Source organism: Leguminivora glycinivorella, chromosome Z, assembly GCF_023078275.1.
Source record: "Leguminivora glycinivorella isolate SPB_JAAS2020 chromosome Z, LegGlyc_1.1, whole genome shotgun sequence".
Classification (NCBI taxonomy): domain Eukaryota; kingdom Metazoa; phylum Arthropoda; class Insecta; order Lepidoptera; family Tortricidae; genus Leguminivora; species Leguminivora glycinivorella.
In genome coordinates, this window is record NC_062998.1 from 54,993,357 (window position 1) to 55,006,343 (window position 12,987).

The 12,987-nt window shown below is 41.1% G+C and overlaps 1 protein-coding gene and 2 long non-coding RNA genes across 3 annotated transcripts in view; all 3 read left to right on the forward strand.

Annotated features, from left to right (window-relative positions):
- LOC125240527 (transient receptor potential cation channel subfamily A member 1) overlaps nt 1–12,987 on the forward strand; it is a 158,540-nt gene that overhangs the window by 77,996 nt on the left and 67,557 nt on the right. The gene's annotated exons all lie outside the window — the stretch shown is intronic.
- Nucleotides 4,592–5,940, forward strand: LOC125241923. Its single transcript, XR_007178794.1, has 2 exons — nt 4,592–5,291; nt 5,503–5,940. It is a non-coding gene; the product is annotated as an uncharacterized LOC125241923 (long non-coding RNA).
- Nucleotides 6,913–9,375, forward strand: LOC125241922. Its single transcript, XR_007178793.1, has 2 exons — nt 6,913–8,728; nt 8,938–9,375. It is a non-coding gene; the product is annotated as an uncharacterized LOC125241922 (long non-coding RNA).

The window sequence follows — 12,987 nt, forward strand, 5'->3', positions numbered from 1 at the left end:
CGCCGGCAGATCCCTGGATTAAGTGCTATTTCGGACCCCAGCTCAGTCCTCATTAGCCGTGCAATATAATGGAATAAAACCCAAGGAGCAGCTAAATAGCAAATTATAAACCTTTGTGAAGTACAGTCAACCAAATTGAATCCTTGGCAACTGTAGAACATGTTGACAATGAACGTCAAAATGGCTTTCTTCTGTGGCAAAAAAAGCATGATTTCAAAATGACAGGGTTCTAGAGTGTCCTAGGATTCAAATCAGTTCACCGAACAGCTTTTTCAATTAATGAGAAATTGTACATTTTCAACCCCAGTCAGTGTACTTGAACAAGTCAAAAACACAGAGTAAGCACAGCTAAACAGTACTATCTTACAGTATGGTCCCGCTCCCCGCTGAAAGTGTCACCCACCCGCTCTCGGTGACCTCACAGTTACCGCCTGTCGAAATCGCGAAAAGTCGACCTGTCATATCTCATACAAGCAAGGTGCCCGTTCACCTATACGTGCTTAGATTGTGTCAGGAACGCGTCTCTTTCATATATTTGAAATGAAATGAAATGAAATGAAATGAAATGAAATTATTTATTACGCACAGTTTTAGGTACAGAAAGGTGGAAATATATATCTATAGGAATACAAGTGTGTACTTCAGAGGTATCACTAAAACTACCTTACAGGCATGCATAATGTACTTACATTCTAATCTATTCAATAACCTAGCTTATTTATAGTTGAGAAATTCGTTTATACTATAAAAGCATTTATCCACAAGCCATTTCTTTAATTCTTTTTTAAATCGATTGAATGGTAAATCCTTAATCTCGTCTGGCACTTGATTATAAATCTTTATACACATAATAAATGCATTCTTTGCTACGAGTGACAGCTTTGTTGGAGGTATATACAATTTGTTCCGATATTGTGGACGTACAGGATTTCGATAAACTTCCTTGACTTGCTGGAAGAGATGGCCATGCTGATACACAAATATGCAGGCATTAAATATGTAAATAGACGGGAGCGACAAAATATTCTGATTTTTAAAATAAGGTCTACATGAATCTAAGGTTTTCAGTCCATAAACAGCTCTTACGCATTTCTTTTGCATGAGAAATGCATCATCTATATCCGTAGATCTACCCCACATAATTATGCCATATTGAAGAATCGAATGAATATAACCATAATAGGAAGTAAGTGCCGCATCTATTGAGACTACTTGCCTTATTCTCTTTAATGCATATACAAAACGATTCATTCTCGAACATAGGTCGATTATATGCTCTTTCCAGCTGCAGAACCGGTCAAGAGTTACACCTAAAAATTTAAAACTAGTTACTTCGTCAATTTTATGACCATTGTAGTTAACATCGAGATTTTGTGGTTTTCCCTTGTTAGTATAAAATTGCATTAACTTAGTTTTGGCTAAATTAACTCTAAGATTATTACACTCTAACCATTTTATTGTTTTTTCCAAGGTGTCGTTAATCAATCGTTCGTAAGTGGTTAGATTATCTGATTTAATAACAATACTTGTATCATCTGCAAATAAATAACATTGCTGTGTCAGAACATTTGGTAAATCATTGATGCTTTGCTCGCCTGCAGTGTCCCGGTGTGGAGTAAGTGAATATTTTAACACTGATGCTGTCCTTGAGACATCTACGGCCACGACATTGGTCTAAGCTCGACATGCGGTGAGCGGCGGCAATGCATTTGAGCGAGACACAGTGATAGGACTTTTCATTCGCACGTATGGCTGCCGCTCACCGCTGTCGCGCTTAGACCAATGTCGTGGCCGGGCCGTTAAGAAGTCGTTTGGCTTTGTTGCGAGGCGTTTCTTGTGAGGGCAAGACACCGTCTGCCGGAAATTAAATTGTAAAAAATAATAAGATTACCGCATTATTCTCCTACTCCTACAAACCATACTTATTTAGTTTATATTAGTTAGTTATTTTGTTTGTACCAGTCTGTATTTTTTTTACTTGTACATTTAGAGACTCTTTAGATCTCTTATTAATCATAGTAGCTTTCTAGTTTAGTTGATTTCATGTTATTTATTGTAATGTTGACATGACTTGTGAAAGTGCCCCTGTAGCCTAAAATTACTGTTTTTTTTATTTTGATGTTTATGTGTCTTCAAAATTATAAAAATACACCTTCATTTGATGTGCTGTTCAGAAGACTGCTGTTTGAAAAAATAGCGTCTTTCGCGACATATCACAGCTATAAGGGTCCCCCCCCACATCTAGCGTATCGCGAGCGTAGCGCCGGGCCAACTAGAGATATTTAGAAACTAGCTTTTTCCCGCGGCTTCGCCCTCGTACTAAAAGTAAAACGTTGAACTTTGGACCCCCATTTCATCTCCATAGGATGTGCATTTTGAAAATTCCTTCTCCGCCTTACCTCTATTAAAGAACCTATACGTGCCAAATTTGAAATCTCTAGAACCAGCGGTTTCGGCTGTGCGTTGATATGTCAGTCAGTCAGTCAGTCAGTCAGTTTCTTCTTTTATATATTTAGATTTGACAGACAGACTGACAGACGGACAGAGCGGCGCCATAAGGGTTCCTTTTGTACCATTTTGGTACGGAACCCTAAAAATTGCAGAAACCCTATACGCTACAGTCCCTCACATAACCAAATTACTGATCTACAATAACACCTCATTTTCATAGTCGTTCGCCCCCTCGTATCAGTAAATCAATTTCATTAGAAATTAAATTGGTAACGTTAGAAATGTTATGCAACGTAATTGAATACTTATATAACGAGCTGGCGAGCGAGCTAGGGTGACACTTTTGGCTTGTTACTTGACACTTTATCCACAATTATTTACGTATTGAAATATTTTATATCACCATCATCCTCCTCGCGTTATCCCGGCATTCATCTCTCCTGGCCCCGTTGGCATTTCCGCCAAACGGCGATACGCCGCTGGCTCGCGCCAATACGCAAGCGCGATAGAGATAGATATCTACTAGCGCTTCGTTTCGTGAGCGTTTCGTGAGCGATTGTGCCATTCGGCTAGCCACCCTGGGGTCCGCTTTGACAACTAATCCCAAGATTTGGAGTAGGCAATAGTTTTTACGAAAGCGACTGCCATCTGACCTTCCAACGTTCCAACCCGAAGGGTAAACTAGACCTTATTGGAATTAGTCCGGTTTCCTTACGATGTTTTCCTTCACCGAAAAGCGACTGGCAAGTATCAAATGACATTTCGCACATAAGTTCCTAAATCAAGAGTGAACAGGCATCTTCTGGGCGAGCTCACTCCATCGTAGGCCACGTCTTTGCCTTTGGCTAGTCTGTGGTCAAGAGTAAGCCCATTTATAATAAAAAAAAAAAAAAAAAAAAAAAAACTCATTGGTACATACGAGCCGGGGTTCGGACGTACCGTACTAAAAGTATCTGACATCCCTTTTTGAAATGATCTTAAATCAGTAAGTACAGTTGGCGGTCAGAGATGTCAAAGTTTAATTATTATTTCTATAAAATTAAACTAAAAACGGGCTTTCGCGGGGATCTCGTAAGACCGGCAGCTTTGCATATACGTATAGATGAGACCGAGGTAGGTAAGTTGAGACAGAGGTGATTTGTGACAAAGTAGATTTATAGGAACTTTTCCATCAGCAAGTTCACAATAGCGGCCAAAACTTAAAGAAAAAAACAATTTGATGTCCTACTGTAGGTGTAGTAGGTCTAAAATTTGAAGTTCTACTGTAAATAAATAAATACTGGGGACACCTTACACAGACCAACGTAGTCCCAAACTAAGCAAAGCTTGTACTATGGGTGCTAAGCGACGTTATACATACTTATATGCTTACGTGCGAAGCAAGCTTGAATACGCGTCTCAGATTTGGATCCTCAATATCAAATATACGTTGATAGGATTGAGCGATTACAAACTAAATTCATGAAATTTCTCTGCTTTAAAATGCAATGCAAATTATAGATCTGCCGATTACTTTAGACTATGTAAAAAACATCATTTAATACCGCTCGTCAAGCGCCGTGAAATTGCGGACATATTGTATTGCCCTAGTTTACTTAGTAAAGTCTCTTTGTCTATTCCAACTAGGAGGCTAAGACATTTCCATCCCATAAATATTAACCAGGCTTCCACCAATTATAGGAGGAACAGTTTTTTGTACAGGGCAGGCATTAGTGTAAATAAAGTAATACGTGAAGTAGATTTTGATATATTCAGTGATAGCATATCTGTAATAAGAAATAAGTTAATTAGTTTTTATATGGGCGACACAGACCAACCCCTATAGACATCCATTACAAGACGACTCGCGGTCGCCAGCCTTCCTAGTATTTGCACTGATATAAGCGCAGGCGCTCGCCGTGCCCGATCAGTATCGACCAAGTAACAGACCCGAAAGCAGCGCGTGTTTTTCGCACTAAAAAATTGGAAAAGGGTATTTTGATGCCTTAAAGATGTCCACCTGTAGTGTGAAATGGTGTGGAAAGGTAACAAGAAGCTCAAATTTAAAAACAGCCGGCATTACATTCCAAAAATAAGTCATATTTATAATTTATTCAGAGCCGGCATAGGTCAACTTACATTGGCCACTTACGCGTTGTAACAATAAAATTTCATTCTCCTTAATAAAGTAATAAATTTAAGAATGCAAGGCGTAGGTTACGCCTTCTACCGCCCTCTGTCGGAAATCGGCAGGAAGTCATCGACCGTGAGCTGTCTGATCCTGGATCGGCCTTCCTCGCCATCTAGCGTGGGATAGCTGCACTCTTGTATTCCTCTATGGACTTACGTGGATCATAGTTGCCATTTTGAAAAATAGAAGTAAATCGTCATCGGGCGTTTGCCTTCCTTCCTTTTATTCGTAAACAGACTTAATTATGGGTTTTTTTTTAAGCTCCGCGTTAATCGCGAAGAGCTTAGTATTATATTTTATTGTTGACTTAATTTCCATTGAACGTCCGGAGCCGGCTGTTTGCGGTGCGAGCCGATTTAGGCTTGGCAACACTAGTCCCGTCCAAAATGGCGAATGAGATGGGATTTCTTTTTGCCGGAGAGAGAGTTGAAGGGATATCGTTGGCCCAAGCTAAAATCGGGCGCAATCGCCCGTTTGAGTGAGTTTCAATAGTGATTCGGTTGTGTATTTCTTTTTAGTTGGTTAGTTTCTAACGAAGCGTTGCATATTTTCCAGCCCCGGAATCGGACGTGAATAAAACCATGTTCTGATGGTGATAGGCGACGCCCAGCGTGCCCGGATGTCGAAATAGGTGCAATTTTGCCCTCTGCTGGCCCTTTCTCCATCAACGGTAAGTCATACATTTTTTAAACCTTGTTAGAAGCCAACTTGTTCCGTAGGTTATGTATATCTTCCAAATTAGCAGTAGGTCGTTTCACGGAACGCGTTGTCGTTCGAAATTTAAATTCCAAGGTAGCCCCCGTGTCCTGCGGGCGGTATAAACCCCCCTTACGGGCACCATTTTTAGGAATTTTACTTACAGACTGGTATAACCATTCCAGGGTTCACGCCGCGTCGCCTAAACCTCGCGCCGGCCGCGAGAGATCCCCCTGGTGTTCCGGTAACTTGTGGGCAGCAGATTGCTGCTGTTCTACCTACTCCCGACGTTTCACCCCAAGGCTGCTGACGTGGCAGTTGTGGTGTTTCGAGGTCAGATCTTTCCACGTTTACTTATTGACTGAATGAACCGGCCTTTCGGTTCTGGCGCCCTTCCGTGTAACTACCTTAATATATATTGACCACTGTATCCGTTTCTACCAGTAATGATAATTTAGAGCTCGCTGACCCACGTTTGTTCCCTTAAAATATAAACTCAACATTATTGTTCTCGTGAGCTAGCCCTCGGCAAACAATTGTTACCGTGTATCTAGGATAACAAATTAGCATAAACAATTTAGATTTTTTTTCCTGAATTCAATAAATACCTGGTTCCTCTTCAACTGTTGTTTGATTTTTTTTTTATTTTGGCGTTAGCTAAAGGAAACCCCCCATAAAATTAAATATCGTAACAGTGTCAGCCCATCGTGGGGCGTTATATCAGCGAGCCTCTTTAGTCACATTGTTAGCTAGAGGAATTTTCTGGTAGAAACGGTGCGGCTTGTATAATTGTAATTAAGTAGGTACTTTTGTTTTTTTTAATTCTAAGTAATGGTGTGTCATTGTAGCTGCAAGTACCTCTTAATAGTTGTGCGGAATTATTTCCGATAATATTTTCAGTGTTTGGAAAGATAGTTTTTTTTTAAATACTTACTACTAATTACATACATTACTATTTGTATAAATAATTTTATTCTTTTATGGGTTACCGGGACCCAGTGTCGAGTTGTAACAATTTTATTTCTATTTTTTTTTATATTTAGAGATTGTATGCATTTTGGGTAACCATAACTAAGGTGCCTTAATGTTAACGGACGGTTGTGTAAAGAAAAAGTGTTACGTTTTAAATTTAAAAGTTGATAATGTTATTATTCTCCCTTCGTGGGAGGTTACAGTAATTATTAGTAGCGGTTATAATTTATTACATAAATATGAGTTTGAATATCATGTGGCAATGCCCACCTTACTATAAATATTTCGGTAATTACTTACAGTGTTTAAAATTGGCATGTACTATTTACTGTATCATTTGATACAGGATGTCTTTTCATATTGGACTGTGGAGACTTCAAATATATAAAAATTTTAACTTAATTTAAGTTAACGTTGGATGTTGAATAGTTAGAAAGGTGCATCGTTTTGAGATGGACAGTTATGCAGAGGTGTTAAACCTTATAATTTAAGTTAACTTTATTAAAATTTTATTCCCTTAGGGAAAGTTTTTGTACTTATAAGTAGGTAGCTAAATAAGTATGCACCTCATGATAAGTGTAATGGGGGAACAACGTCGGTCAGCGGAGCGGATTTTTTTTTAATATTATTTTCTGGCGGAGATTTAAATTTAAAATAAAATTAATATTATGTTATTACTAATGGGTGGTGCAGTGTGTGTATAGTCAGGCACATTTATTGCTGAGGCGTTTCTTAACTTTTTTTTTATTCATAAAATATAAAGTTGAATCTTATCTTGGAGGTCAAAGGCCAAATAAACTGAGAGTTATTTGGTACTTATTTCTTTTGCGTTTTCCCTTTTTCTCGACTTAAATCGAGATTATTTTTTACCTTTAGTGACGTTTACGAAGTAGTCGGTTACTTGCTTACCAGTATCGGTGATTGTGTTGTGTGTTTGTTTCGATGAAGGCAGGCGTTTTTCCTTTTATGTGTTGTGAGTGGGAGTTCTTACGTTGTGTCCAGATGGTACGGTTACGTCTGTACACAAACGTATTACCTTTTGATGTTTGGTGGTGAGTGAACGATTTAAAAGTTCTCTTCACGTAGTTTTCTGGGTGCTGGCGTTTTAAACCAGCATTCCAGCTTCACTGGCTGGTCGGATTCTTGCGGATTTAAACGGAGAATTCTTAATAGCAGTGTTGTACCCTTGTTGACGCTTTGCGGTATGGCTTTAATCATATGCGTGAACGTTGACGTTCTTTTGTGTTGTCGGACCGACAGACTTGCGTCGCCTGAGACGTGGTCTGTGCAGTCAACCTTTGTATGTATTATGTTGTGTCGAAACGTTCCGTCCTGTGTCGTAGATAGACGCAGCCGGTAGATACGCTTCGTTGTCCTGGTGTTATTGTCTGATTTTCGTATTCTTATCTGTCACCGATATAAGTTAGGGAAATTTCATTTAGCTATAAGCCGTCCTCCGTTATATCGCTTGGACGTACAGCCCGCTGTCTGGTACAGCTCGCTGTGCCGCCAAGAAATATAGACGATGCGACGTTTTGTAGTAATTTACTTAAAAAAAAAAAAAGGTATTCTTATCTGGTTTAGTGCGTGGGTTCGATTTTGATGGTTTTTTTTTATTATCGATTTTAGATTTCGAGTTGTAGCTGTTATATTACCGATATTTCCTGTAGTTGGAGCTGGAGACCAGCTCAAAATTTTGCCTACGTCAAAATTTTCTCTGGGGAAGGGAGTATTGTAACAATAAAATTTCATTCTCCTTAATAAAGTAATAAATTTAAGAATGCAAGGCGTAGGTTACGCCTTCTACCGCCCTCTGTCGGAAATCGGCAGGAAGTCATCGACCGTGAGCTGTCTGATCCTGGATCGGCCTTCCTCGCCATCTAGCGTGGGATAGCTGCACTCTTGTATTCCTCTATGGACTTACGTGGATCATAGTTGCCATTTTGAAAAATAGAAGTAAATCGTCATCGGGCGTTTGCCTTCCTTCCTTTTATTCGTAAACAGACTTAATTATGGGTTTTTTTTTTTAGCTCCGCGTTAATCGCGAAGAGTTTAGTATTATATTTTATTGTTGACTTAATTTCCATTGAACGTCCGGAGCCGGCTGTTTGCGGTGCGAGCCGATTTAGGCTTGGCAACACTAGTCCCGTCCAAAATGGCGAATGAGATGGGATTTCTTTTTGCCGGAGAGAGAGTTGAAGGGATATCGTTGGCCCAAGCTAAAATCGGGCGCAATCGCCCGTTTGAGTGAGTTTCAATAGTGATTCGGTTGTGTATTTCTTTTTAGTTGGTTAGTTTCTAACGAAGCGTTGCATATTTTCCAGCCCCGGAATCGGACGTGAATAAAACCATGTTCTGATGGTGATAGGCGACGCCCAGCGTGCCCGGATGTCGAAATAGGTGCAATTTTGCCCTCTGCTGGCCCTTTCTCCATCAACGGTAAGTCATACATTTTTTAAACCTTGTTAGAAGCCAACTTGTTCCGTAGGTTATGTATATCTTCCAAATTAGCAGTAGGTCGTTTCACGGAACGCGTTGTCGTTCGAAATTTAAATTCCAAGGTAGCCCCGTGTCCTGCGGGCGGTATAAACCCCCTTACGGGCACCATTTTTAGGAATTTTACTTACAGACTGGTATAACCATTCCAGGGTTCACGCCGCGTCGCCTAAACCTCGCGCCGGCCGCGAGAGATCCCCCTGGTGTTCCGGTAACTTGTGGGCAGCAGATTGCTGCTGTTCTACCTACTCCCGACGTTTCACCCCAAGGCTGCTGACGTGGCAGTTGTGGTGTTTCGAGGTCAGATCTTTCCACGTTTACTTATTGACTGAATGAACCGGCCTTTCGGTTCTGGCGCCCTTCCGTGTAACTACCTTAATATATATTGACCGCTGTATCCGTTTCTACCAGTAATGATAATTTAGAGCTCGCTGACCCACGTTTGTTCCCTTAAAATATAAACTCAACATTATTGTTCTCGTGAGCTAGCCCTCGGCAAACAATTGTTACCGTGTATCTAGGATAACAAATTAGCATAAACAATTTAGATTTTTTTTCCTGAATTCAATAAATACCTGGTTCCTCTTCAACTGTTGTTTGATTTTTTTTTTATTTTGGCGTTAGCTAAAGGAAACCCCCCATAAAATTAAATATCGTAACAGCGTCAGTAGAGGGACAGTCATACTTCTGTCCCTTTTCATCTGGCGCGACTGCCCGCCGTCCTTGAAACGGCCAATCACAGCGCACTTAACACATTCCCCGCCCGCTCCTCGCACCCCAAACACTGGTGACTCGTATCGCGAACAAAATATACAAGATTGCCACTCTATAGGAGGTTCTCTGTGATGGGCGATAATTCTAGCGCAGGTTTGGGCTCGGCTTATTAAATTTAAATGTAGGTAACGCGACACTAGTTCTTTTCCTTTTTTTCTCTTCTTCTTCTTGGCTGGACACGCTATTGCGTATCTTGACATCAAATTTCAAATTGTAATAATTACACAGGTAATATAGGTATATACATTGTACACATTTCTAAGCTTGGCTGTGGCTGTAGGTACTTGCACGTTTGTAAGATAGGAAAGATTTTGGTTTTAATCTGTTTTTTATAAGTGAGAACCTGTAATTGGCTTTGTAATTTTATTTTGGATTGCATTGATAACTTCAGCTGTTGGTTTTCCACGTATGTAATAAAAAATAAAAATAAAATAAAATAAAAATAGATAAATATATACTTATATACTTAGAAAACATCCATGACTCAGGAACAAATATCTGTTGCTCATCACACAAATATGCCCTTACCGGGATTCAAACTCAGGACCGCGGCTCAGCAGGCAGGGTCACTAGCGACTGAGCCAGACCGGTCGTCTGTCGCCTGTAGGTGTATTACAGTCGTAAAGCCGACGCAAATAGACCGCGAGGTTTATTGTCTCATCTAGTAAGTGATCTGCGAGAGTTCAACCATTAACCTTGACATTAAGAATACAGTTCTTTTTTTAAATTTATCATTTACTAGCTTTTGCCCGCGGCTTCGCACGCGTTAAATTGGAAAATTGCGGAATGTTCCATACCAACTGCCACCCCCATTTTAAGGAAATGGGGGTTAGAAAGAGACACAAAGTAGCAAATCAAACAAAAGGTCCTCAAATGCATATTTTCTATAGTGATTAAACCTTCGCCCCAACATTTTGAATCAATTTTTAAAAGTGTCGTGACTCGGCGATGATTCCGCAAACGTCAAGTGACTTGGTTTGAAACGTCAAGGTTTTGGAAAGCACGCGTTTCATGAAGACAATATACTAGTTTCTAACTAGTCAAATCAGCTTCTTTTTTCTGCTTTATTGCGTGCACTGTATAAAATATTTTATTTTAAGTATAGGAAACTAGCATATTGGCCACTAAGCCCTACATTTTTCAAACTTGCCGTATTTTTTAGTGCAAAGATTTGATTGACATTCTATACGAAACCAATTTAGTTTTAATAATAAAACTATCGTGAGACTCTGACATATTAAATATGTAAAATCGGGGTAAATGACAACTATGCCGAAAGTGAGGGTAGTTTCGCACCTCCCCTGCCAACGCCGACCCCCGCGCCGAGCCAACGGTCGCAGCGAGCTGCGGCCCGCAGTCTGCGTCGGGATACCATCGGCATCGCGCGTGCTCAATGAAAATGCTCCTCGTTACGGAGCGAAACATGTCGAGCGACCTTCGACAATTTTACGTGAGTTACCCGATTTTACATGTTCAATTTAGTTTTATAACAAGTTTCCGTCGATAGATGGTGATATTACTTGTGAAGGCCGAAGATAAATCTTTTGCAGCTATTTATAACATTTGAGACTAGATTTGAGCTCAGTTAAACCTGTTATTAAGCCGGACGAGTAATAGATATCGGGTTTGTCCTAAGTATTATAACGCTACCCGCGTTTATTCCGCTGGGGTTAAGTGTGATATTCTATGCTATCCTGCCTGTGCTTGATTTACTTAAATTTAGAGCATTCAGACAGGAGTCATATTTAAGGGCTTACCCCTCTCACAGTATAAGGACATATATTAATTATATTATATTTACGGTGCCCGTCTGCCAAAATATAATATAGGTACTAGCTTTTGTTCGCGGCTTCACTCGCGGTAAATTCGAAAATTGCGGAATGCTCTATACAATTTTCCATCCCCCATTTTAGGGAAATCGGGGGGTTAGAAAGAAATAAAAAGTAGCCTATGTCGCTCTCCATCCCTTCAACTATCTTCACATAAAATATCACATCAATTTGTCGCTCCGTTTTGCCGTGAAAGACGGACAAACAAACACACACACTTTCCCATTTATAATATTAGTATGGACTAAAGCCCTCATACCTCTTAATAGGGAACTTATCTGTAAGGTACAGCGGGGCAAATCTCGACTGGGGGACAAATGTAACTGGTCCATTTTTTCCATGTTTTACGATGTTTGCATTATTAAATAGAGTGTCCACCGGTTGTATATGGTAGGCGTGTTCAGTGGATACATGTAGAACTCAACATCATAGTGTAATAATGGAAAAAATGAGTTACAATTGCCCCCCAGTCGAGATTTGCCCCGCTGTACCTTACGTAAAATAATACCATGCACGAAATAATACCATGCAGAATAGTGCAAGCTTGGAACAAATTACCCTCTGAAGTTGTGAACTCTACCAGTGTTAATCAATTTAAAAATAGACTAGACAAACTATCTATTAAGTAGTGAAATCGTGCAAAGTGAACTATGATTTAGACGTACCAGCATCAGCTGCCTGTCTAAAACGAAATAATAATAATAATAATAAAAAAAAAAAAAAAAAACCGCTGACACTGACGGACGTGTCTTTGGATAAATTTTCACAATTTTATTTTATTTTTATAGTATTTTTATCGCCGTTTTGGTTTTTCTGGTTCAGTTTTTGTGTATTTCTTACGCTACATTAAATCATGTATAATAACGAACATGCAACGAACTATCTACAATCTAAATACACGGTTATCAACATGAACTGTCAAACGGCGATAAGTGCATTGTGAAAATGTTAACAAGGTCACGCACCAGAGCGGCACAAAGAAACGCACGCCCACCATCCCCGCCCGCCTCGTCCAGCTCCCCGTCCGCATCCTCGTCGGGCGACGAGTTCGCCACGGCGCCCGACACCGACGGGTCCAGCGACGAGAGCGGGCCGCCGCCGCCGCCGCCGCCACCACCTGCGCGACGAGGGCGGCCACCGCTGCCGGCACGCTTGGGGCCTGCGGGACATCCTGCCCCGCCCACGGCTCCCGCTGCCGGTGGTGTAGTGCGTCGCATGACATGGACTCGACAAATAAACGAGAATGTCATGCGCGCCTATTACGGGGCCACAGAGGGGGGAACCCGGCTATCCGCGTACCGTTCAAGAATGCTACCTCTGTTCCAGGCACTCGAGCCATCCATCACCGTGTCGGAGCAGCGGCTATCGGATCAGGTGCGCGTCATTCAGCGGTCAAAGCGGTTGGATGACGCCACACTTGATCGGCTCCGCCAGGAGGCTCTCGCTACTCGCGCGGACCCCGCCTCGGGGCGGGATTTGCCCGCCATGTCGCCGGACCCGGTGCCCGAACCCGACCTGGCACCGGAGGCGCCGCGGGTTGATTCCGGTAACGACGGCGGGGACTTCGCGAGTCAGAGCGAGAGTGAGCCTGCCAATGAG